This window comes from Chamaea fasciata, unplaced genomic scaffold, assembly GCF_029207755.1.
Source record: "Chamaea fasciata isolate MVZ Bird 193981 ecotype frontalis unplaced genomic scaffold, bChaFas1.0.hap1 SCAF_51, whole genome shotgun sequence".
Classification (NCBI taxonomy): domain Eukaryota; kingdom Metazoa; phylum Chordata; class Aves; order Passeriformes; family Sylviidae; genus Chamaea; species Chamaea fasciata.
This window is the reverse complement of record NW_027094136.1, coordinates 500188-506245: the sequence shown is the minus strand read 5'-3', so window position 1 is coordinate 506245 and position 6058 is coordinate 500188. Positions and strand designations below refer to the sequence as shown.

General features: G+C 45.4%; 1 long non-coding RNA gene across 1 annotated transcript; it reads right to left on the bottom strand.

Moving 5' to 3' along the window:
- Positions 1 to 1226: 1226 nt before the first annotated feature.
- Positions 1227 to 3595, bottom strand: LOC136304129 (uncharacterized). Its single transcript, XR_010724390.1, has 3 exons — positions 3511 to 3595; positions 2011 to 2154; positions 1227 to 1258 (listed from the first exon to the last, which is right to left on the bottom strand). It is a non-coding gene; the product is annotated as an uncharacterized lncRNA (long non-coding RNA).
- Positions 3596 to 6058: the final 2463 nt, after the last annotated feature.

The window sequence follows — 6058 nt, the reverse complement described above, 5'->3', positions numbered from 1 at the left end:
TTGCCACTGTTCCTCTGAGCTCTTCTCTGTTCCAGAGATGGGCTCTTAATGAGCTGGTGGCTCTCCTGAGATGGGCCCGGGAGCAGCCCGGGCAGAGAATGAACTGAGTTTGTCCTGCTGCCATTGTTGGTGCCCTGTCTGGGAGTGCAGATGAGTCTCTTCTCTCTTAACCTGACACAACCCAGCAGGAGCATCAATCTCCTGAGGCAGCCGTGTTTGGAGGCTGCACACACAGGCACTGGTTTTGTGTAACAGATGATACCAGATCCTTGGGATGGCTTTCCAGAAATGCACCATGCTTAGAGGAAAGGCTTTGTTCTTGGCCTGGCAATGGATTTGTTCAGGGCCAGGATCACAGATTTGTTCCCAAGGCTGCAGATGAATGGATTTAGAAATGGGAACAGGACTGTGTTCAGCAGAGCTCCAGTTCTGTAGGTCCTCAAGGAAACATCTTCTGCAGGACACGTGCAGAGAGCAATGCAGCTCCCACGGGCAATGGATAAGGTGATGGGATGGGAAGAACACGTGGTCAAAGCTTTCTTCCTCCCAGAGGCTGCTGGAAGATGCAGAACACAGAAAAGGACGCAGGTGTCAAATGCCAGAGTCAAACATAAGGAGCCCAGCACAACACACGGTAAGAAGACAGAGTCTGTTTCCCAAAGCAGGCTGGTGTCAGAGCAGGACAGTTTGAACAAGGGGGAGTTGTCCCAGAGGAAATGGGGGATCTTGGAGCCACAGAAAGACAGCTGAGAGAGGAAGAGCAGCGGTAGCTCAGCAGGACAAAGCCGAGGACCCAAAGCACCAACACCCAGGTGGACACAGAGCTGAGGCTTTGTGATGTCAGCGTAGAACAAAGGGTGGCAGATGGCAACACAGCGGTCAAAGGACATGACAACCAGGGAAGAACTCTGTGCAGCCCAGGGCAAAATAGAAATCGTTTTGGGCAAAGCAGCTGCCTAGTGAGAGAGTGTTCTGACCAGAACTCAGCATCACAAACCATTTGATGCTTGTGGAGGATGTAAACCAGATTTCTGGGAAGGCCAGGCTGCAGATGAAAACGTCCATGGGGGTTTGCAGGTGGTGATCCACACACAGGAGGAAAAGGATGGTTTCATTCCCCATCACTGTTGTCAGGTACATGAGCAGAAGGACCTGAGATAAAAACATCCGCAGTCTTGGATCATGCTCTGGGAAACCCTCTAGGATGAACTCCGTAACTGCTGTTGCATTTTCTGGTGCAGAATTCCGGTTCTTCGTGCTGGGGCAGGAACATAGCAAAAACAAGGGCGATAATTTCACAGTCTGGACAAACATTTCTATGCTTCCTTCTCTGCTTCTTTCTTTTCCTGCAGTCTTGCCATACAGCATAGTGATTGCACTTCAAACACTTTGTTGCCCAGTACTTCCTAGGGGAGTAGTTTCTTGGTCAGTAGTGTCCTGGGGAGTAGTTTCTTGGAGATTAGTTTCTTGCCCAGTATTATCTTGCCCAGTAGCTTCTTGGGTAGTAGTCCCTCCCTCCCTCCCTCCCTCCCTCCCTCCCTCCCTCCCTCCCTCCCTCCCTCCCTCCCTCCCAGGGATGCCCAGGCTGCCATTGCCTGAACATTTGTCACAACATTCAGGACCAATTTGGATGTGTTTCATGGGTTCTTGCTAAGACTAATGGAATGTGTCCTGAGCACATGTATTCATATCCCCAAATGTTTTTTCCTTTCCTAGAAATTGCCTTTGTAACCTTCAACATATGCCCCAAAAACCTACTGGAGTGAAAATCATAGGCTTTTCCTTGACACCTCTATATACCTGTCACATTATATGTGCGTGGTGTTGCCTTAACCCCAGCGGTGGCTATAACGATGGTTGCAAAGGCCACAATTCTCCAAACTATACCTGTTTGATTTTCCATAACAACTACAAATCTTTCTATTCTTCAAAAGTTATGGACCTATTCTAACATTTTACACACACACCATTCACTTTCCCGAATAAGCTTCAGTTTTAGTTCATTATCACCTGGTGTGGCTCTCCAGATCACTTCAGGAGCCTTCTTCACTCGAGTGTGATGAATGCAGGCATTTTGCTCTCTGATCTTGATTGCAGTAAAGGTGGTGAGGAGCACCTGGAATGGTCCTTCCCACTGGGGTTCCAGAGTCTTTTCTGCAAAAGACATAACATATACATAATCCCCTGGCTGTATGTTCTGTACTGGCCCATCTAGTTCTCTCCTTTGAGCCCCAGCCACATGTTTCTCAATTTCTCTGTTTAGGACCACCCGTGTAGGGTTTCTTCCCCTACTTGGGTAGGTGTTGTTCCTTCTTGGACCCCATATGATCTCCTATACAATATTTCAAAAGAACTTCATTTTTCTTTTGTCCTTGGCTTCGTCTGAATTCGTAATAATGCTACTGGAAGAGCTTTAGGCCAAGGTAACTTTGCTTCTTGTCCTGTCTTACAATTTGCTGCTTAATCAGATGGTTCATTTTTTCCACCTGGCCACTTGACTGAGGATGATATGGGATATGAAGTTCCCAGTCTATGCCTAGGTGCCGGCTAATTTGCTGCTCAAGTTTTGAAATAAAATGTGGGCCCCTGTCTGAAGACATTGTGCCTGGGACTCCAAAACACGGTATTATTTCCTGTAACAATGCTTTGGTTACTTCTTGTGCTTTGGCAGTTCTGGTAGGGAAAGCTTTTGGCCACCCTGAAGAGGTTTCTGTAAATGCCAATATCGATACCCTCCCCATCCTGGGTAGTTCTGAAAAATCAATTTGTCATTGCTGCTCAGGCCCATAACCTTTCCCAGTTTGTCCAAGCTTTGGTTTAGGAATAGTTTTGGGATTAGTTTGGAGGCAAAGGCTACATTGGCGAGTCACTGGAATTACTGTTGTTTGCAAAATTCTGGCTATGATTCTGTCCTTCAAATAGTTATATAGAGTGTCTATTCCCCAGTGTGTTTTCTCATGTTCCTCTTTCACCAACGACCATGGCATGTAAGAGGGAATCACAAGTCTTCCTTTCCCTTCATCTGTGATTGCCCGCCCTTCTTGGTTATAACTTCCATTTTCTTTCTCAGTTAGCATCTTGTTCTTTTTTGCTATACCTTGACTTACCTTCAGTAGAAATCTGTCCATCTGGAATTAAGGCTGCCTCAACTGTCTCAATAATCACCTCACCTTTAGCTGCTTCTTTTGCCTTTCTGTCCACCTGCTCATTTCCTTGATGTGCATGATGGCTACTTTTTCAGGTAGCAGGACTGCCGCCAATAGTTTTATTATCTCCTGGGAATGTTTAATACTTTTCCCTGGTGAGTTCAACAGTCCTCTTTCTTTCCAGATGGCTCCATGGGCATGAGCCATCCCAAATGCATACTTTGAGTCTGTATAAATAATAATTTTCTTTCCTTTTGCCTGTCCTAAAGCCCAGATTAGGGCAATTATTTCAGCCTTCTGTGCAGAGGTGTTGGTTGGTAATGGTCCAGACTCTATTACTTCTCTGCTCGTGGTAACTGCATACCCAGCATGTCTTTTTCCACTGATCACACAGCTGCTTCCATCAGTAAATCAAGTCTCAGGGTCCTCGAGAGGGGTGTCCTCCAGATCTGGGCGACTGGAGTAGGTGGCTTTGATGGTCTCCAGGCAGTCATGGATCACTGGTTCTCCCGTATCCCCACTGACAAAGGAAGCTGGGTTCACAAGATTAGTTACCACAATTTCTACATGATCTTGCTCTACCATTATGGCTTGGTATTTCTGGAACCTCTGTGTGGAAAGACAATGTCTGCCTTTTACCTGCAGGACTGCAGACACTGTGTGGGACACTAGTATCTTCTAGATCTGCTAGCATCTTCTAGCATGACTGTGGGACACAGTCATCTTCTGGCCTAGGGTGAACTTGTGTGCTTCCTGAATGTTCATCACCACTGCAGCAGTGGCTCTGAGGCACCCTGGCCATCCCTTGGCTGCTGCATCCAGCTGCTTGGAAAAGTAGGTGACTGCCCTGTGACACAGACCCAGGTCTTGTGCCAGTATTCCCAAAGCTATCCCCTGCTTTTCGTGAGAAAACAAAATGAATGGTTTACTCACATCTGGAAGTCCCAGGGCTGGAGCTGACATGCGGGCCTTCTTTAGGTGGTTGAAGGCTCGTGTTGCTTCTTTTGTCCATTGGAGGTCTCTGGTTCCTTCTATAACCAAGGCATATAGGGGATTGTAAATCCACAATTGTAAATCCACAGTCTACACCAGCCTGTCAGGCCCAAAAAGGTTCTCAGTTCCTTTACTGTCTGGGGTTTTGGGGTCTGGCATGTTGCTTCCTTGCCATCCTGCCCTAAGATCCTTTGTCCAGCACTGACTTCGTAGTCCAGGTAGAAAACTCTTTGCCTCACTATCTGAGCTTTCTTCTGGGATACTCGATACCCTTGTAGACCCAAAAAGTTTAGGAGGCTTACTGTCCGATCCACGCATGTCTCTTCAGTTCAAGTAGCTATCCGGAGGTCATCTACATACTGCAACAGCTGTCCTTCTCCTGATGGGCCTTCCCAGGATTCCAAGTATTTTTCAAGCTGTTCTTCAAATATCATGGAAGAGTGTTTGAATCCTTGGGTTAAAACTGTCCATGTGAGCTGGGTTTTGCGCCCATTCTTGGGTCTTTCCCATTCAAATGCAGAAATTGTCTGGCTGGCTTCATGGAGAGGAAGGCAAAAGAAAGCATCTTTCAAATCTAAAATGGTAAACCAAATTAGTTCAGGTGTTAAATGGGTTAACAATGTGTAGGGGTTGGCAATCAGTGGGTACAAATTTTCAATTAGCCTATTAACAGCCTGCAAATCCTGTATACTACTCAGTCTGACCCATCAGGCTTTTTAACAGGCCAAATAGGAGTTTTAAAATCAGACTGACACTCTCTTAATAGCCCTATCTGCAAAAAGTTTTCAATTACTGGGCTAATCCCTTCCCTGTCTTCCTTTTTTAAAGGGATACTGTTTAACTCTAACTGGTTGTTTTCCTTCTTTAAGTTCAATTTGCACTTGAGGTGCATTCTTTGCCCTCAATGGTATGTTAGAAGCCCATACCCCAGGAAATACCTGATCCATTCCTTTTCTGCTAGTCTCTTCTTCACTTTTAGTTTTGGTCCCATTGGCTATTGACACTAAGCTTAACCATTCCACATATTGTCAATCCTTAACCTCCAAAATAATCTCTCCATTTTTGAATATTATCTTTGCTTCTAGTTGCTCCAATAAATCTCTACTCAAAAGTGCTGATGGGGCATTGGGCATGTATAAAAACTTACGAATTCCCCATTGTTTCCCAAGTTTATATTTCAGTGGTCTACATAAATACACTTTCAGGTTGGCCAATTGCCTCCTTCACCATACCATAATCATCTGTTATAGGTATTAAAGCTTTATTTAACAGTGAGTACGTTGTCCCTGTGTCCCCCCAAAATTTCATTTCCTTTCCTTTGTTCCCTATCTTGATTACAACCAGAGGCTCCCCTAGGGTAAAATCCTCTGGTCCTCCTCAGTCTTCTTTGATGTGAGCAACCACCCCCTCCCCTTTTCAGTCTCCTTTAACCATCGCCTTTTCTTTGTTCTGGGCACTGGTTCTTCCAGCTTCCAAATTTCTTACAGAATGCACACTGGTCTTTCCCTAGTCGGGGTGGTCCTTGCTTTGGTGGTCCTTGTCCACATCTCCCTTTTTCTTCTTCCCTTACTACTGCTGTTAATTTTCTTATCTCTTGTTTGTATCCTTCCTCTCAATTGCTAAAAACTCTCCAATCCTCATCTAGCAAAGTCTCCAAATTCTGCCCCATCAGCCCCCTAATCTCCTGAAGTTTGTGCCCAATGTCCCCTGTGGATTGTCCTAAAAATAAATTCACTAATTGTTGTATTCCTTCTTAAAATTCAGGATCTAAACACATATACCAGCACATTACATCTCACAAATGATCTAGGAATTCAAAGGGTGTTTCAGAGGGGCCTTGGTTGATTGCACATAGGGCTTACCAGTTTATGGCGTTAGGAATCATTCTCTCTAATCCTTTCACTATAGGGTCTTGATAA